This window comes from Ailuropoda melanoleuca, chromosome 5 (genome assembly GCF_002007445.2).
Source record: "Ailuropoda melanoleuca isolate Jingjing chromosome 5, ASM200744v2, whole genome shotgun sequence".
Taxonomy (NCBI): domain Eukaryota; kingdom Metazoa; phylum Chordata; class Mammalia; order Carnivora; family Ursidae; genus Ailuropoda; species Ailuropoda melanoleuca.
Genome location: NC_048222.1, coordinates 93,237,740 through 93,259,066, shown reverse-complemented (window position 1 = coordinate 93,259,066; position 21,327 = coordinate 93,237,740). Strand labels below are relative to the sequence as shown.

At 33.8% G+C, this 21,327-nt stretch overlaps 1 long non-coding RNA gene across 1 annotated transcript in view; it reads right to left on the bottom strand.

Annotated features, from left to right (window-relative positions):
* Window positions 1-14,246: 14,246 nt before the first annotated feature.
* LOC117802408 overlaps window positions 14,247-21,327 on the bottom strand; it is a 287,733-nt gene continuing 280,652 nt past the window's right edge. Inside the window, exon 3 of the long non-coding RNA XR_004625791.1 lies at window positions 14,247-15,213. This is a non-coding gene — a long non-coding RNA (uncharacterized LOC117802408). The remainder of the gene's footprint in view (window positions 15,214-21,327) is intronic.

Sequence of the window (21,327 nt, the reverse complement as noted above, 5' to 3'; positions counted from 1 at the left end):
CCAAAGGCAGACACCCAACCACTGTGCCACCCAGGCGCCCCCGGGAAGAGATTTCTTATATATGGAGGGGGGAACATCAGGATAACATCAGACCTCTCCACAGAGACTTGGCAAGCCAGAAAGGGGTGGCAAGACATATTCAGGGTACTAAATGAGAAGAACATGCAGCCAAGAATACTTTACCCAGCAAGGCTGTCATTCAGAATGGATGGAGAGATTCTGCCAGGAGTGGCAGAAATTGAAAGAATATGTGACCACCAACCCAACCCTGCAAGAAATACTAAGGGGGTTTCTACAAAAGAAGAAAGAGTCCAAGACATATAGACCAGAAATTTACAGAGACAATCCATAGAAAAGGAACTGTACAGACAATAGGATGGCAATAAATACATAATCATATTCTTAATAAGAAGAAAGTTTGTAGTCTTATTATAAAGCACTTATAATTATGAGTAAGAGCATGAAGAAATAAAAATGTATATAGGTAACGTGATATGTACAATCAGTGAGAAAAATAAAATAGATAATAAAGGCTTCATGTAGGCTCTCATCGTAGCCATCAATTAAGGTGTTTCTATGGATTAAAGTCAGAAAAATACACTGAATCAATTAAAATTATGTAATCAATTAAAATTACATTCTCTGTTTATAATAAATTTATTCCTTTGTCAATTCTGTCTTCATCTCAGGTTCCCAGTTATATATACATTAGCCTAGAATAACTTGTTTAATTTATCATAAACCCAAGGGATTTTAGGAAAAAAACAACTCTGTGTTCTCTTCAAAGAAATAAACAAATCTTCATTTTATTCCGTAACTGGCAGAATTTTCTTAGACATTCTAAGACACAAAACTCAATTGGTATCTGAAAAAATGTGAGTCATGTTTGGTTCTCATCACTTCAATAATTCCAGAGTCTCTATTACATTTGAAGAAGAGGATGACTGACAATGGAATGCAGCAGAAAGTTAAACACAAACAATAAACTGAGCCATGACCTAAAAGTGTTCTTCTAACACATGAAGGGATATTAGAGACCAGAAAATTATTTCCCTTCCCTAGAACCAGAAATGAAAAATTAGAAACAGGGCTAATTCAGATATCAGAGAAATATCAATATAGTTAGCCAACTTTGCTAAAAGTGCATTTGTTTTTCTCCCAATGTATTTAGTCTCTAAGATTGATAACTGGAAGTTTTTCAGAATTCATGATTTATAGATTGATCAAAAATATGTAAATATTATTCTACTTCCACAAAATGTGATAGATTAATTGGCTTTCAAAGGGTACTAAGAATAGCTTGATAATTCTATAGGTTGAAAGTTAATATCAATGATAAAATTGATTTCAATGACAATGTTTTCTTATCAATGTTATTTCACATTTATAAATGCTTAAATAAAAGATTATGTATAGCATGGAGGTATAAAGGCTCATAGGACCTCTATTTAAAGTCTATCAATCCAAAAATAAATCTTAGTAAGATAATCATAAAAGTAGAAAGAATTTTTTGACATAGAAGCATGTTTTTTTACAATAGGAGTTACTTTATTTTTATTATATGTAAGAAAAGATGTATGCCAAAATGGAAACAGATTCAACTTATAAATGTATGGGAAATTATTTTTTTAGAGTCAACATCAAAGACAGAATTTTGAGCTAGATGAAAACATTTATCTCATCTAGAGTGATTCTGGTAGTGCTCCTAAGATTTAGCTGGGCACATTATATTCCCTACAGTAACTTAAATTGCACTTAACTGTAAAATCTATTCAAGGCAACAGTGTCTCTTTCTAGTGAAAAGCAGATAGCATTCATTACAAAGTGTTTTATTTCTTTTCTCTTCTTGAGAAAAAATCAACTAAATAACAAAGTATGATATTTAATATTGTCTATGCAACTAAATGTTAGATAATAGTCTTCTGGGTATACATCTCCAACAATGTGCCAGGATTTTAGAACTAAAATAATATAAATTAGATTTTCACCTTCATAATTGTATTCATGAAAGATGAATACACATTGATTAGATATAATTTCTGTTAAAATTTTTTTAACAAAAGATGTATTTCTTTAAAAATATAATAAAAAGGTAATGTGAATTCATACTGAACTTGAACATTTACTGATAAGAAATATCCTAAAATCAGCAGATAAATGGGTAAAGTATCTTATCCCACAACAAGCTAAAGTGGAGACACAGGAGTTCATGAAATATGAAGAAAGTACAAAAATCCCTAACCAATTAAATATAAATTAAATCAATGAAAAACCACTTTGCCATGCAATTTTGGATAACTTCTTTATTTCCAAGGGTGTAATGCATTCCCGAAGGAATAAAACACTGTTTTAATTTAATTGGACATTGAAACTGCCACCACTCCACTACTGATTCTCTTCTCATTGAACTAATTGGTAAAGAAGAAAGTAACTTTACTGGTTACATTGACTAATCCCAATTATGAGAAGGAAATTGGTTTACTTATATACAGTAGGACAGAGAGGATTATGCTTGGAATCCGGGGCATTCTCTGAAGATTTTCTTACTATTCCATATCCAATGGTAAGTGTTAATGGAAGACTATGGCAATCCTACGAATACAGGACCACAGAAAAGACTTATTGGAAATGAAAATTTGGGTCACCTCTTAGATAAAGAACCTTTACAAACTGGAGCTCTGGCTAATAACAGGGAAAGATGGAATTCATGGTGAGCAAGGAAGTGATAGTTGTAGAAGTGAAGCCATTAGCTATAGATTGGTATGGTTCTTCCTTATTTATTTGAATATATTAAGTTATTTTTTCCCTCCTGTTTCCCCTACGTATTTTATATAAAGAGTGCTGGAGGCACTATACTTTAAAATACTGTTTTGGGGGTGCAGCAGATCCAGTGGGAATACTACTAAACTACAAGAATTGCCGTCCTCAGAGATGGATATGAGGACTAATGAAACACTGCTTCTTCCTTTTGGGAAAGAGGGTAAGAGCCTTTACATTTGTATGAGTATTTATCAAACTAGGCAGAGCATGAAACCATGGTTATTGTTATACAGAAATTATATGCATAGGAGTTTGAGAGTAGACACTGAGAAACCAAAGATTTCTTTTGTCCCTTTGCTCTCAATCTCCATTCCATTCTTCTGTGCTGATGTAAGAAGTCTGTGATACTACACACAAATTCCCTGGGTTAAGATTCCAATTAAGGTCTTCCAATAGGAGGCACATATTGAAGATTAGAAGGCAGGAAAGAGGAAAATGTGACTCCCTTCACTTCAAGTTTCTGATGGCATCTCCAATAGGACAGTGCAGCAGAAGCTTCAGAACTGAAGGAGAGGACAGAGACAGTGTGACCTCTGGGCAGCTGCTTTAGAGTAGACTAAGCTCCTGGGCATCTGCGATCCAGCAACAGAAGCCTTCTCTGCACAGAACCCTTAACGAATGTGAAAATTTTTGCATCACCAGCACAGAAGAGAAAAAATAGTTACAAATTCTCGAGTTGCTTTATCTTTTCTTCTTTTTGCCCTATAACTTTATCTTTCCCACTTTTGCCCCTCCAGCTCTCCCAACACCATAATAACCAATACAGTAATAACTTAATATTTCTATTCAAAAGAAGCAGAATACTATTTGTTATCTAACTGATACATGTCCCAAATCACTCTTTAAGGTTTCACTCCAAATGAGGGAGGGGCACTCTAGATAGGTGGAGAGGCATACTTAAGATCCAGATCACCATTTTGGACCTTCTTATGTCTGCTGTGCAGGACATGCCCAAAATGAACAGAAAGGATAGCTCACCATGTTAAAAGAGCTGAACTGTGATAGGCAAAAGAAAGAAAAGAATTTGTACTTCACCATCTCTTNGCCTTCTCTGCACAGAACCCTTAACGAATGTGAAAATTTTTGCATCACCAGCACAGAAGAGAAAAAATAGTTACAAATTCTCGAGTTGCTTTATCTTTTCTTCTTTTTGCCCTATAACTTTATCTTTCCCACTTTTGCCCCTCCAGCTCTCCCAACACCATAATAACCAATACAGTAATAACTTAATATTTCTATTCAAAAGAAGCAGAATACTATTTGTTATCTAACTGATACATGTCCCAAATCACTCTTTAAGGTTTCACTCCAAATGAGGGAGGGGCACTCTAGATAGGTGGAGAGGCATACTTAAGATCCAGATCACCATTTTGGACCTTCTTATGTCTGCTGTGCAGGACATGCCCAAAATGAACAGAAAGGATAGCTCACCATGTTAAAAGAGCTGAACTGTGATAGGCAAAAGAAAGAAAAGAATTTGTACTTCACCATCTCTTTCAGTTACTAAAAGTGTGTACACTGATTTTAAAGCCGGCAGTCTGCCATGAACTCAGCTTAGTGAAGGGTGAATGATAATCTGGTATGATACGGGTGTAAACCAACTGAGTTGAGACTTAAACGGAGAAAAGAATAAAGGATTACATAATATAATCCAGTCCAAGGTGCCCAAATTGGCCCAAGAAGGAGTCATCGAGCTCTAAGAAAGTTCAGGGAGCACAGATTAAGACTGGCATCCACCGATGTCAGCAATCACATTTTAATAGTCATTAATGTGATGCCATGGACCCTAGTGCCATAAGGATAACCTTATATAAATAAGCCCTTCCTTCTTACAACTAATTCTCAGCAGAGAGAGGAAGGGTGAGGAAATAAGAGACCAGATACAAGTATCTACAAAAACTGAGAATTGTCTATTATGATTTTGATTTAAAAAGCTGACAAAGATTTTAAAATATAAAGCTGCTTTAAGAATATAAATGCAAATATTAAAAGCAAATTTTAGGCAAATTGAATTCAGAACCATGACTAAGTGCTATTTACCACTAGACTATTAAACTATTTAGAAACTTCCCAATAAAATACATATCTTTGATCCAAAGAAAAAACATCTATTATCATCTTACTGCTGTAATTTAATAGTATTCAAAACACATTTCTGAGAAATATTTTGAGGTCAACAGAAATATAAGAGTACATCCTCACATTATGAAAGCTATCTTTATCATAAAAATAACAACAACAAAACATTTCCCCCAAAACCCTTTAAAGTAAACAACCAAAAGCAATCCCATTAAGGTATGAATATAGCTAAAAGGCACCCATATCATTGTTAATACTTAACTATGTTTTAAAAGCTTTAGTTGACACAATGAAACACCTACCAGAAATAATACCTATAGTAGTTGGAAAGGAGAAAAGGAAGTTATGAGAGCCCTCATAGCATAAAAATTAAGAGTTCAGACTTAAAGACCTCTTATACTGCAGGGTCTATGCCTCACTAACTGCCACCCATGAGGTTTGTTACCTTGAGATAATTACTTAACCACTGTACTTCAATTTACTTATCTGAACATATATTAATGGACACGGGGGCTGCCTCCATAGTTTGGCTTATTGTAAATAATGGAGCAATAAACATAGGGGTGCATGAATCCCTTTGAATTATTGTTTTTGTATTTTGGGGGTAAATACCTAGTAATGTGATTACTGGATATTAGGGTAGTTCTATTTCTAATTTTTTGAGGAAGCTCCATACTGTTTTCCACAGTGGCTGCTCAAGTTTGCATTCCCACCAACAGTGTGCAAGGGTACCGTTTTCTCTATATCCTCCCCAGGACTTGTTGTTTCTTATGATTTTGATTTTAGCCATTCTGACAGGTGTGAAGTGGTATTTCATTGTGGTTCTGATTTGCATTTCCCTGATGATTAGTGATTTTGAGCATCTTTTCATGTGTCTGTTGGTCACCTGTATGTCTTTTTTAGAGAAAAGTCTGTTCATGTCTTCGGCCCATTTTTAATTGGATTATTTGGTTTTTGGGTGTTGAGTTCTATAAGTTCTTTATATAGTTTGGATACTAACCCCTCATCATATATGTCATTTGCAAATATCTTCTCCCATTCTGTAGGTTGTCTTTTAGTTTTGTTGACTATTTCCTTCATTGTATAGAAGCTTTTTATTTTAATACAGTCCCAATAGTTTATTTTTGCTTTTGTTTCCCTTGCATCAGGAGACATAGCTAGAAAAATGTTTTTATGACAGATGTCAGAGACATAACTGCCTGTGCTCTCTTCAAGGATTTTTATGGTTTCAGGTCTCACATTTAGGTCTTTCATCCATTTTGAATTTATTTTTAGTATGGTGTAGGAAAGTGGTCCAGTTTCATTCTTTTGCATGTTGCCTCCCAGTTCTCCCAACACCATTTGTTGAAGAGACAGCCTTTTTCCCACTGTGCATTCATTCTTCCTTTCTCAAAGATTAATTGACCATATAACTGTGGGTTTACTTCTGGGTTTTCTATTCTAATCCACCGATCTATGTGTTTTTGTGTGTGTGTGTCAGTACCATACTGTTTTAATTATTACCATTTTGTAATGTAATTTGAAATCTGGAATTGTGATCCCCTCCAGCTTTGCTTTTCTTTTTCAAGATAACTTTGGCTATTTGGGGTCTTTGTGGTTCCACAGAAATTTTAATATTGTTTGTTCTAGGTTCTGTGAAAAATGCTATTGGTATTTTGATAGGGATTGTATTAAATCTGTAGATTGCTTTGGATAGTAGAGACATTTTAACAATATTTGTTCTTCCAACCTATGAGTATTTCCATTTCTTTGCATCATCTTGAATTTCTTTGATCAGTGTTTTATATTTTTCAGAGTCCTTAACCTCTTTGTTAAGCCTATTCCTAGGTATTTTATTGCTTTGAGCGCAAGTGTAGTTGGGATTGTATTCTTAATTTCACTCTCGGATGCTTCATTATTAAGTGTATAGGAATGCAACACATTCCTGTACATTGAGCCTTTTGTATCCTGTGACTTTATTGAATTCATTTATCAGTTTTAGTAGTTTTTTGGTGGCGTCTTTAGGGTTTTCTATACATAGTATCATGTCATCTGCAAATAGAGTTTTACTTCTTCCTTACTAATTTGAGTGTCTTTATTTCTTTATATTATCTAAATTCTGTGGGTAGGACTACCAGTATTATGTTGAATAACAGTGGTGAGAATGGATATCTTTGTCTTGTTCCTGACCTTAGGGGAAAAGCTCTCATTTTTTTATCATTAAGTATAATGTTGGCTATGGGTTATTCATATAAGGCCTTTATTATGTTGAGGTATGTTTCCTCTCTATCTACTTTGCAGAAGGTTTTTATCATGTATGGATGTTGTATTTTATAAAATGCTTTTTCTGTATCTATCGAAATGATTATATGGTTTTTATCCATTCTCTTATTGACGTGATGTATCACGATGGTTTTGTAATTACTGAACCACCTTTGCATCCCAAAAATCAACCCCACTTGATAGTGGTGTATAATTTTTTTAATGTACTGTTGGGTTCTGTTTGCTAATATGCTAAAGAGAGAAGGGACCCAAATAAACAAAATCAATAGTAAAAGAGGAGAAATAACAACCAACACTGCAGAAATACAAACAACTGTAACAGAATATTATGAAAACCTATATGCCAACAAATTGGGCAACTTAGAAGAAGCGAATAAATTCTTAGAAACATATAACCTACCAACACTAAAGTAGGAAGAAATAGAAAATTTGAACAGACTGATTACCAGCAATGAAACTGAATCAATAATCTAAAGACGCCACAAAAACAGAAATCCAAAACAAGACAGCTTCACGGGTGAATTCTACCAAACATTTGAAGAGTTAATACCTAGTCTTTTCAAACTTTTCTAAAAAATAGAAGAGAAAGGAAAACTTCCAAATTTATTACATGAGGCCAGTATCACCCTGATACCAAAATCAGATAAGACAGCACAAAAAAAAGAGAACTAGGGTCCAATATCTCTCATGAATATAAATGCAAAACTCCTGCTACATAAGGCCACTCCTTCAAGGACAGGAGATGTAACTTATCTACTTAATACACAGAAACAAACACAAAGTCAGGCAAAATAAGGAGACAGAAGGGTGTCTTCCAAATGAATGAGTAAGACAAAACCTCAGAAAAAGAGCTAAACAAAATAGAGATAAGCAATCTACATGATAAAGAGTTCAAAGTAATGCTCATTAATATGCTTCACAGTGAGAATGTCAACAAAGAGAAAATATAAAAGAACCAATCAGAGCTAAAGAATGTAATAACTGAAATAAAAAATGCACTAGAGGGGTTCAAAAGATGATTAGATGATGCACAGTAATGAATTGGCAATCTAGAAGACAAGGTAGGAGAAATCACCCAAGCTGAACAAAAACAACAACAAAAACAGTTTAAAAAAGATAAGGATAGTTGAAGAAGCTTCTGGGACAATATCAAGTATTCTAACATTCACATTAAACAATCTCAGAAGGAGAAGAGAGAGAGGAAAGGTCAGAAAACTTATTTAAAGAAGCAAAGTCTAAAATTTCCCTAACTTGAGATGGAAACTTCCAGAGCCAAGAAACACAGAAACCCACAAACAAGATGAGCCCAAAGAGGTCCACACCAAGACACATTATAATTAAAATGTCAAAAATTAAACATAAAGAAAGAATCTTAAAAGTGGAGAAAAGCAGCTAGTTATTTACAAGGGAATCCCCATACTAAAGATGGTTTTTCAGCAGAAATTTTGTAGGCCAGAAGGGAGTGACATGATATATCCAAAATACTGAAAGGAAAAAACCCACAACTAAGAATATTCCAACCTGACAAGATCACCATTCAGAATTAAAGGAGAGCTAAAGAGTCCCAGAAAAACAAAAGTTAAAGGATCATCAACACTAAACCAGCCTTCTAAGATGTGTTAAAGGGACTTCTTTAAGCAGAAAAGAAAAGGTCGTAACTACAAGAAAATTGTAAAAAGAAATCTCAATGATAAAAGCAAACATACAGTAAAAGTAGTGGATAAACCACTTATAAAGCTCATATGAAAGTTAAACGACAAAGTAGTAAATAACTATATCTACAAAATTAAGGGGTACACAAAATAAAAAGATGAAAATATGATGTCAAATATATAACATCTGGAGTGGGAATAGAAATGTAGAGATTTTTGAATGAATTTGACTTAAGCAACCATCAACTAAAAATAAAGCGCAAAATAGATCAATTGTTATATACGAACCTCGTGGTAACAACAAACCAAAAACTTGTAATAATACACAAAAAATAAAGAGAAATTAACCCAACATTACACTAAAGAAAGTCATCAAATAACAAGGGAATAGAGTAAGAGACAGAAGAAAGAGATAAAAAACTACAGAAACAGAAAAAAATGAAAAAATAAATAAACTTATCAATAATTACTTTAAATGCAAATGGACTAAATGCTCCAATGAAAAGACAGAGGGCTGAATGGATTCAAAAAAACACAGACCCATATATATGCTGCCTGCAAGAGACACTTCAGACCTTAAGACACACACAGACTGAAAATCAAGAGATGGAAACAGATGTTCCATGCAAATGGAAACAAAAAGAAAGTTGGGGTAACAATATTTGTATCAAACAAAACAGTCTTTAAAAAAAATGGTAATCAGAGACAAAGAAGGGTATTACATAATGATAAAAGGATCAGTCTAACATGAGGATATAACAATTGCAAATATCTATGCACCCAATGCTGGAGCACATAAATATAAGAAGCAAATATTAGCAGGAATAAAGAGAGAAACTGACAGTAATACAATAGCAGTAGGGGACTTTATCATCCCACATACATCAATGGATAGATCCTACAGATAGAAAATCAATAAGAAAATATCAGACTTAAATGACACTTTAGAACAGATAGACTTAATATATACCTAACATTCCATCCAAAAACAGCATACACATTCCACTCAAGTGCACATGGAACATTCTCCAGAATGGATCATATGTTGGGCCACAAAAAAACTCAATAAATTTAAAAGACTGAAATCAAATCAAGCATCTCTTCTAACCACAAATGGTATGAAACAAGAAATAAATTACTGGAAGAAAACTGGAAAAATCACAAATAAATGGAGATTAAACAACATGTTACTGAACAACCAATGGGTCAACAAAGAAATGAGAGTAAGTCAAAAAATACCTGGAGAAAAATGAAAGCTGAAACACAATACCACTTCAAAACCTACTGTACTTAGCAAAAACAGCTGTAAGAGGCAAGTTCACAGCCAGATAGGCCTACCTCAGAAAATTAAAAAAAAAAAAAATCTAACATTACACCTAAAGGAAATAGAAAAAGAAGAAATAATGAAGCCCAAAGTTAGCAGAAGAAAGAAAATAATAAAGATAAGAGTTAAGATAAATGAAATAGAGACTTTAAAAAATGGAAAGCATCAGTGAAATTAAGAGCTGATTCCTTGAAAAGATAAAGAAAATAGATAAACCTTTAGCCAAACTCATTAAAAAAAGAGAAAGAAAAGGCCAAATAAACAAAATAATAAATGAAAGAAAAGTTACAACCGACATCACAAAAACACAAAAGATTATAAGAGATAAATAGAACGACTATACACTAACAAATTGGACAACCTAGAAGAACTGGATAAATTCCTAGAAACACACAATCTTTTAACACTACATCAGGAAAAAATGGAATATCTTAACAGACAAATTAATATTAATAAACTTAAATAAGTAATCAAAATACTCCCAACAAATAATCCGGGACCAAACAGATTCACAGGTGAATTCTACAAACTTTTAAAGAAGAGTTAATATCTATTCTTCTCAAAATATTCCCAAAAATTGAGGAAGAAATGCTTCCAAACTCATTCTTGAGGGCAGCGTTACCCTGATACCAAAACAAGACAAAAACACAACATACACAAAAAAATTATGGGCCAAAATCCCTGATGAACATAGATGCAAAAATCCTAAAGAAAATATTAGCAAACTGAATTAAAAAATACACTAAAAAGGTTATACACCATGATCAACTGGGATTTACTCCAGGGATGAAAGGATGTTTCAATATCCACAAATCAGTCAACATGATAACCATATTAAAATGAAGGATAAAAATCATATAATCATCTCCATAGATGCAGAAAAAGCATTTGACAAAATTCAGCATCCATTTATGATAAAAACTTTCAACATGATGGGTAGCTATAAAGGGAACATACCTCAACATAATAAATAACATATAAGACAAACCCAAAGCTAACATCATACTCAATAGTGAAAAGCTGAAAGCTCTCCCTCTATGGTCAAGAACAAGGCAAGCGTGCCTACTCTCACCACTTTTATCAACAGAGTATTGGAAATCCAAGCCACAGCAAACACACCGGAAAAAGAAATGAAAGGCATCAAAATGGTAAGGAAGAAGTAAAATTGTCCAATTTGAAGATGGCATTACAGTAAATATAGAAAACCCTAAAATCTCCACCAAAAAAAAATTAGTTTTCATTGTTTTGGTTTCTCATTTATTAAAACTAGTTAATGAATGAATTCAATAATATTGCAGTATACAAAATTAATATACAGTAATCTCTTGTGTTTCTATTCACTAATAACAAACTATTAGAAAAATTAAGAAAACAATCTCATTTGTGATTGCATCAAAAGAATAAAATGCCCAGAAAAAAATTCAATCAAAGATGTGAAACACCTGTACTCTGAAAACTATGACAACAGTGAAAAAAATTAAAAATAAAATAAATGGAAATGTATTCTGTGCTCATAGATCGGAAAAATTAATATTCTTAAAATGTCCATACTGTCCAAAATAATATACAGATTCAATGCACTCTCTATCAAAATATCAATGGCATTTTTCACAGAACTAGAACAAATAATCCTAAAATTTGTATGGAACCACAAAAGACCCCAAATTGCCAAAGCAAGCTATAAAAGGAGAACAAAGCTGGAGGTAACATGTTCTCTGATTTTGAACTATATCATAAAGCTGTAGTGATCAAAACAGCATGATACTGAAACAAAAATAGACACACAGATCAAAAGAACAGAACCCAGAACCCAGAAATAACTCTATGATTTTATGGTCAATTAATCTACAACAAAGGAAGCAAGAATATACAATGGGGAAAAGAAAGTCTCTTCTTCAATAAATGCTGTTGGGAAAACTGGACAGTTACATGCCAAAAAAAAGAAAAAAAAGAAAAGAAAAGAAAAAGAAGAAAAGAAAAAGAGCCACTCTTACATAATATACAAAAATAAATTCAAAATGTATTAATGACCAAAATGTAAGACCTGAAACTCTAAAATACTAAAGGAAAAAATAGGCAGTAAACTCTTGAACATTGATCTTAGTGATATTCTTTTGATCTGTCTCCTCAGGCAAGAGAAACAAAAGCAAAAATAAACTATGGGGACTACATCTAACTAAAAAGCTTTTGCATAGTGAAGGAAACCATCAACAAAACTAAAAGACAACCTATTGAACAGGAGAAGATATTTTCAAATAGCGTATCTGACAAGAGGTTTATGTCCAAAATTTACAGCAAACTCATATAACTGAACACCAAAAAAACCCCAAATAATCTGAATAAAAATGGGCAGAGGACCTCATAGACATTTTTGCAAAGAATACACACAGTCGGTCAGCAGGCACATAAAAACATGCTCAACATCATTACTCATTTGGGAAAATGCAAATCAAAACCACAATGAGACATCACCTCATACCTTTCATAATGGGTAATATCAAAAAGACAAGAAATAACAAGCGTTGGCAAGGATGTGGAGAAAAGGGAACCCACAAGCACCGTCAGAGGGAATGTGATTTAATGCAGCCACTATGAAAAACAATATGGAGATTCCTCAAAAAATTGAAAATAAATACCACATAATGCAACAATTCCAAATACCATATAATCCAAGAATTCCAAATACCATATAACCCAATAACCCATTCCATAGACACACACACATACACACACACACACTCATACACACAATGGAATATTATTCAGCCATAAAAAATAATGAAATCTTGTCATCTGCAACCACTTGGATAAATAAGAGGGTATTATGCTAAGTGAAATAAGTCTGACAGAAAAAGAAAAACACCATATGATTTCACCCTACATGTGAAATATAAAAAATAAAACAAACGAAGAAACACAAATAAAGAGAAACAGACTCCTGAATACAGGTAACAAACAGGTGGTTGCCAGAGGGAATGGGTGAAATAATTTAAGGGGATTAAGAGGTATAAATGTCCAGTAATAAGTCGCTGTGATGTAAAATATAGCATACGGAGTAGAATTAATAATACTGTAATGAATTTGTATGGTGATAAATGATAATTTATTGTGGTGATCTTTTCATAATATATATAAATATCAAATCATTATTTTGTACACTTGAAACTAATGTAATATTGCATGTTAAGTATATTTCAGTAAAAAATAAAAAACAATAATTAATTATTAATTAATTAATTAATTAAAATTCAAGTCTGTTAAAAAACAGAGTAAAGTAGTAGTTATGGGAAGGCAGGGGTGGTGATAAGATTGATTTCATTTAAGGGTACAAACTTAAAATGTAAAATGACAGTAAATAAGCCATAGATATTTAATGCAGCATAATGAATAGACAATAATATTTCATAATAATGGCACAATGTGATAAATATTGCTTCAAGGGCAATCATATTACAATATATAAATGCATCAACGTAAAAGGCTTTGCACCTTAAATTTACACAATGTGAAAAAAATTTACTTACACAGTGTAATGTCAAATTCATCAAAGGAAAAAAAAAGAAAAACAGAAAACTAAAATTGTGCCTCCAGAGTCATTTTTTTAGGACTGTATGCAAGAACAAATAAGGTTGAATGCAGAGGGCCAAAATTAGAGTAAACACAACTTAAAAACATTATGTGATAGAAATGTGATATTCTATACTAATATTGAATACTTCCCTTTATAATCATATAGCAATATCCATTTAGTAAGCTGTGCAATCTTACTACATGCAAAAAAAAATTCTTTATAAGTAAAATACAGATTGAAAGAATTTTATTTGAAAATATTTAGTGACTGCCATACTCAGAAGCCCAAATGGTGCTATTTTACTATGTCTAAACTATGAAGAAATCATTAAAGTCTTCATAGCAAGACAAAAAAGCCTGGGGAGTCTACTAACAATCTAGCATACCAATTCTTGTGGTAATGTTAATTTTACTTTTCACAGAGTTCTACTGAAAGGCTGTTCATTATAATTGAGACTTTGTAACTACAGACATGTAAAAAAAAAAAAAATGTGTGGCTTATTATACCAGAGACATCATTTAGCATGTATCACCTCACAGCAGGGCATTTAGACCTAAGAAACGTTTCTTTAAACTTATTACCTTAAAAAGTAAGTATTGGTAAAGATCTTTCACCGAAAGAGTTTTTGATTCCAAAGGAGGGGTTCTATCCTAGGATTTACAGATCCTAGTGATGGGGTCCATGAATAAAATTCAGATGATCTGTACATGTGGATTAGGAAAAAAGAAGTCATATATTTTCACTAACCTCCAACTGAAAATTTATCATTTTCTTGAAGTATGACTTTAGCCAACAAATAACAACAATATTTATAAACTTCTCATCATAGAAACTGTTTTCCTATCACATTTTGTTACAAATATCATAAAGTATGATTTACACTCACCACGGCTTCAAAATTACTATTGTTATTAAGCATTAAATATTTGCCTGGATCTTGTTATTAAATATTTTACAAAGCCTATTTATTACTATATCACAAATTTGATTTCTCATGTTCTGATAACTATTTTAATATAAGTGATTCTCTAGGTAATTTTCTGCATTTCATCTCATACATTTAAAATATTAAAGACATAATTCTGAAAGGGGATGTATAAACTTCATCAGACTTCCAAATGGACCCATGGCACCATGATGGCTCTGTAATGTATCAACTGAGCTAGGATAAACAACATTTCTCAGAATCCCCTATCCTGTATGATTCGTTAGTGTGGGGCACAGAGACATTTTTGTGAGACTTGTGGGCACAAGTGAAGCAGCAGCCATATGGCTTTTGATTGGGAAGGGCAAGGTGGAGTCATCAGGTGCCTCTGGAGATCATGCCCACTGCAGCTTTTCACCTTGGTTTATTGGTATAACACACAGTCTGAGCCTGCAACCAACCATGCCACCCTTCGCTGAATCCTCCTTCAGCTTCTCTTGGGCCAGATACGTGTTTAGCTCTGTGATGATGATGGGCACCTGTTTCTCCTGTACAACATCAATATCATCAAGGTGGGAAGCTGCAAAAAGTAGGAAGAAATGAGTTCCAATCCATTTTCTGGTTTCAGCAAATGCTTGCGAATTACAGCTTGATCTTTTCCACCTAACATCAGCCTTCTCTTCCCAACTGCTTGTCCTATTTTTCAGAATTTCACACTCTAGCATCACATCCAAAGACAGTAGCCTTATAGACGTCTTACCAGCTACCACAGTTATATAAACTCTTATAAAAGTCTCTTATAACAAATATATATCTGAATACATATATATATCTTAATTTTTCAGCTTCTGACTCAATACTGATACAGCACAAAGATTATATTAAGAAACCCTGCTTTGTTTTATTTTTTATAATAATATTTTTTTATTATATTATGTTAGTCACCCTGTTTTAAAACAGATTTTCATATTATCTGTAGACAGTGATAATTATACGGCCATTAAATTAGCTAACACTTATTCTAATTTAAAAATAAGTGCTGGCTGATGTTTTCTGGTTATTAGGATGTATGTAGGTTAAACTCAGAATAAAACAACTTAATCACATATTTTTGCTTAGTTTATCACATATTTAATTGTTCCAGACCAAGTATATTAGGAAGACAACCCTGAAATGGAGAGCAGAAGGGGGAAAAAAAGCAACAGAGAAAAGAAAATATTACCAGGAAATGTTTCTTTCATAGCAGGGAGAAGGAATTATTAAAGAGCAGTCTTAAAATGTCATGACTCAATTCAAGGGGATAATTTAATTCTCCTTCTAGTTGAGTTCATAATACACTTCAGTCTTATCCCATGGTGTAATATTCAGTCTTATGCTTCAGTCTTACTCTAGGATTGCCATTTAAAGAATTTATGTGATTTATTGTGTCATAAGTGACAGAACATCACCACCAAAATATAGGGACATGTTCCCAGCCATTTTAAGAAAGAATGGAGATTTCTCAATCATAGAAGAAAGACATACTTAGATTAAGACTTGAATGTGTTGCAAAAATTCGTTTGACTATTTTTGTGCAATGGTTGAGGCTGAGTATCTATGTTGCTAACTCTCATCTGACCGCAAACGGAATGAATAATGCATTTAGATATATGACCATTTTGTCTTTAGACTAAGAACACTGAGGAACTGCTCTAAAAATAGGAAAAGTCCATGTAACTGGCCCAATTTTTCCCCTCTTATATTCCAAACGTTGTAGAATTTTCTGTACCACTGTGAAGCTGAAATTATTCCCTTTCGTGGATTAAGCATTCAAAATATGGCCAATGCCATATTCTTTTTGAATAAGTGTGTTGCATACAAAGGATAACCTTAACATGTGGTGGCAGGTGAGAGAGTTATAGTCTATACTTTCTAGTGACTTCAATTCTACATTTAATTTTTATATAACTGATTTTTCTCCACAATGGGATTATAGCTACTGNCTATATTCCAAACGTTGTAGAATTTTCTGTACCACTGTGAAGCTGAAATTATTCCCTTTCGTGGATTAAGCATTCAAAATATGGCCAATGCCATATTCTTTTTGAATAAGTGTGTTGCATACAAAGGATAACCTTAACATGTGGTGGCAGGTGAGAGAGTTATAGTCTATACTTTCTAGTGACTTCAATTCTACATTTAATTTTTATATAACTGATTTTTCTCCACAATGGGATTATAGCTACTGAGAAGCAGTCTTCACATTTTGCATTTTTATTTCCCTTAGTTCTTAGCACCAATACTCATTTTATTGTATTCCTGAAATTTTTTTAAAAACTCCAAAAAAATATAATGATGATGTTATCTCTACTGAGTTTCTGGGTAAACAAAGTTTATAAAGTAAGTAGTATTATAAGCCAGAAGATACAGTTATTTCTAAGCTAAAATCATTCATTGTTTATAATACTGGGGTGTGGGGGTAGCCTCCACTGATAGGTATCACCTGTGAAGTATAATCCTCTCTTAAGGGAAAAGCAACAATGACAGCAAAAAGATAGCTGTGATTTTTTTGTAATGTGCTCATTAAAACATTTGTTTAGATGACTTCCAGCCAGATTAAATTACTGTAGCTGCAGGAAAGATCTCATTCCAAAGGTAAAGAGTCTACTTTGATTATCTTTTAAAGCCTTAGAGAAAATGTACTAATTCTCCATTAGGGACTTGAAAGTTATTCAACAGGGACCATTGCTGAGCAGGAGATGTTTTATTAAACCAGTTAACTTCCTCCTCTGTATGATCTCAGAAAATCAAAGCCAATGTTGATTGAAGCTAATGATCTATTACAGAAGGTAAAACAGTAACTAATTTATGATCATTTAATCCTAGATTTAGAAGATTTTATGTTGAATTAATTCACACTTTTTCTCTCAGATAGTCCCTGTAAGATGGGATAGGTCTTACTTTAAGAAATCTTTCAAAATGTGGGATTTTCAAACATCTACCTGTAGGTATTCTAGTGCTTAGAAATTTTCACAGCATGGAAATCTATACCGCTAACAGTCCAGGTTTATTGTACTTTGCTTTTTCTTTTAAATCGCTAAAAAAATAATCAACTGTCCACCTTTTCTATGAGATCTCTTCATGTACATGAAGAATAATACTCAGGTACAAGAGACTTCTATAAAATCCTAATAGAAAAGGTATATTCACCACTGATAAAACTGTACAGGTCGTATTCAACACCAAATTTCTTTGCCACTTTTCATGCAGTGGATTTAATACATTGTAAATATTCAACAAATGCTTCCTATTAATATAAATTGTATAATCATTGAATGCTATTGCTATTCAATGGTCAATGGATTTTAAGAGATATACAGATAGACAAATCTTTAGTAAAAAATAGACAATCAGCAATTTTTATTAAATGCAGTGTTTTAGGCAAAAACTCCATGGTTTCCATGGAGAAAAATAATAATACAAATAACTGAGCCTGCAGAAATACGAAGGATCTATAAAGGTCTACTATGAACAACTATATGCCTACAAACTCTCTCTCTCTCTCTCCATATATACATATATATATGGAGAAGAAATTGAATAAGTAATCCAAAATCTACCAGTGAAGAAAAGCCCAGGACCAGATGGCTTCACTGCTGAATTTTGCCAAACATTTAAAGAAGTATTAACATCAGTTATGTCCAAACTTCCAAAAAAAAAGAAGAGGGAACACTCTCAAACTCATTTTACAAGGCCAGCACTGTCTGATACCAAAGCCAGATTCTGACACTTTAGCAAAGAAAGTTACAGGCCAATATCCCTGATGAATACAGATGCAAGAAATTATAGTATTCCCAATAAAATACTAGCAAACCAAATCCTGCAATACATTAAAAGGATCATTCACCATTAACAAGTGGGATTTATTCCAGGTTTGCAAAGATGGTCAAACATATGCAAATTAATCTATGTAATACATCACATTAATAGAATGAAAGAAAAAAATTATATAATCATCTCAACAGACACAGAAAAAGCATTTGACAAAATTCAATATCTGTTCATTAAAAAAACACTTCACAAATTAAACATACAAGGGACATACCTCAGCATAATAAAAGCCATGTATAACAAGCCTGGAGCTAACATCATATTCAATAGTGAAAGGCTGAAATTTTTTTCTTTAATATCAGGAACAAGACAAGGCTGCTCACTATCACAAACTCCTATTCAACATAGTTTTGTAAGTTCTAGCTAGAGAAATCAGGCAAAAAAATAAATAAAAGGCATCCGAATTAAAAAGAAAGAAGTAAAATTGTCTCTCTTTTCAGATGACACGAATTTATATATATATAAAATCCTAAAGACAACCAAAAACTGTTAGAACTAATCAACGAATTCAGTAAAGTTTCAGGACATAAAATTACCATGCAGAAGTCAGTAGCTTTTCTGGACACTAAAAATAAATTTTCTGAAAGAACAAAAAGATATTGATCCCATTTATAATAACATCAAAAACAATAAAATACCTAACAAATTTAGCAAGAGGTGAAAGTTTGCCACGACACCGTCTACGGAGCTGCAGCATTGATTTGGGAAAAGGACGAGGCACAGACAGGTTAGCTTGCGAAAGAGAGATTGGGTGCAGGGGACAACCGCCAGGCATGCCACCACCAAGAGTGCGATCTCCCCGAACAGCTGCAGCCTTGCATATTTATTGGCAAACAATCAAAGACAATCAAGGGAACAATCTGTNGAAAGAAGAAAAAGATATTGATCCCATTTATAATAACATCAAAAACAATAAAATACCTAACAAATTTAGCAAGAGGTGAAAGTTTGCCACGACACCGTCTACGGAGCTGCAGCATTGATTTGGGAAAAGGACGAGGCACAGACAGGTTAGCTTGCGAAAGAGAGATTGGGTGCAGGGGACAGCCGCCAGGCATGCCACCACCAAGAGTGCGATCTCCCCGAACAGCTGCAGCCTTGCATATTTATTGGCAAACAATCAAAGACAATCAAGGGAACAATCTGTATTACGTCCTAGTGAATAGTAGTACGTCAGGGGCAAGGTCACAGGATTAGATGATGTAACGTTCAGCAGCTGAGGCCTATTCTTAAACATGTTTCTACGGACCCCGTGGGCTAGTGTCAAGAGCAACCAAGTTTCGGTTGGGGCAGCGTTCTGCCCTGTAGCAGACCAGGCGCTCCTGGCCTCTCATTATCTGAGAGCAGGATTCTACCCTGAGCGAGCTGGGTGTTCCCAACTGCCGCGTAAGCCGGGCATTTGCGGCCGCTGTGCTCTGACGTTACACTAAAGCCCGCAAGGTCACAAATATGTTTTCCTATTATATCCTTAGCATAGGCTCTCGGCCAGGGGCTGATGCAAAAGATATCTATTCCGAAAACTGCAAGACATCGAGGATGAAATTGAGGATGAAAGAAATTGAGGATGACACAAACAAATGAAAAGGTATCCCATGTTCATAGATTGGAAGAATTAATACTGTTAAAATATCAATACTGAGATGTCTGGGTGGCTCAGTCAGTAAGAATCTGCCTTTTGGCTCAGGTCATGATCCCAGGGTCCTGAGATCAGGTCCTGCATCATGCTCCCTGTTCAGCAGGGAGTCTGCTTTTCCCTCTGCCTGTTGCTACCCCTGCTTGTGTGCTCTCTCTCTGTGACAAATAAATAAAATCTTTAAAAAATATACCAATACTACCCGTAGCCATCAACAGACTCAAGGTAATCACTATCCAGATTACAAAGGCATTTTCTTACAGAAATTTTTAAAAAATATTCTACAAATTTATTTTTAAAATATTATTTTTAAAAAATTTTCTACAACCACAAAAGACCATGAATAGCCAAATCAATCCTGAGACAGAAAAACAAATTAGGATCCTACTTCCTGATTTCAAACTATATTATAAAGCTATAGGACCTAGAACACTATGGTACTGGCAAAAAAACCAGACACATATAGACCAACAGAACAGAATCCAGAGCCCAGAAATAAACCAAAGTATATATGGCCAAATAATATTTGACAAGGGAGCCAAGAATATTCAATGGAGAAAAGACACTTCAATAAATGGTGCTGGAATAATTGGATATTCACATTTAAAAGTATGAAACTGGACTCAAACCTTACACCAATCACAAAAATTACCTTGAAATGGATTAAAGACTTAAATGTAAGATATGAAATTATGAAACTCTAGAAGAAAACAGGAATAAAGCTCCTTGACATGGGTCTTAATAATGATTTTCTGGAACTCTCAGCCAAAGCACAAGCAATGAAATATGAAATAAACAAGGCGGNAAAATAAACAAGGCGGGGGGGTGCCTGGGTGGTGCAGTCGTTAAGCATCTGCCTTTGGCTCAGGGCATGATCCCAGCGTCTGGGATCGAGCCCCACATTGGGCTCCTCCGCTATGAGCCTGCTTCTTCTTCTCCCACTCCCCCTTCTTGTGTTCCCTCTCTCGCTGGCTGTCTCTGTCAAATAAATAAATAAAATCTTTAAAAAAAAAAACAAGGGGACCACATCAAACTTAAAAGCTTCTGCACAGCCAAAGAAACTATACACAAAGTGAAAAGACAACCTACAGAATGGGAAAAAAAATTTGTAAACCATGTAACTGATAAAGGGTAAATATCTAAAAAATAAACAATTCCTATAATTCAATAGCAAAACAAAACAAAACAAAA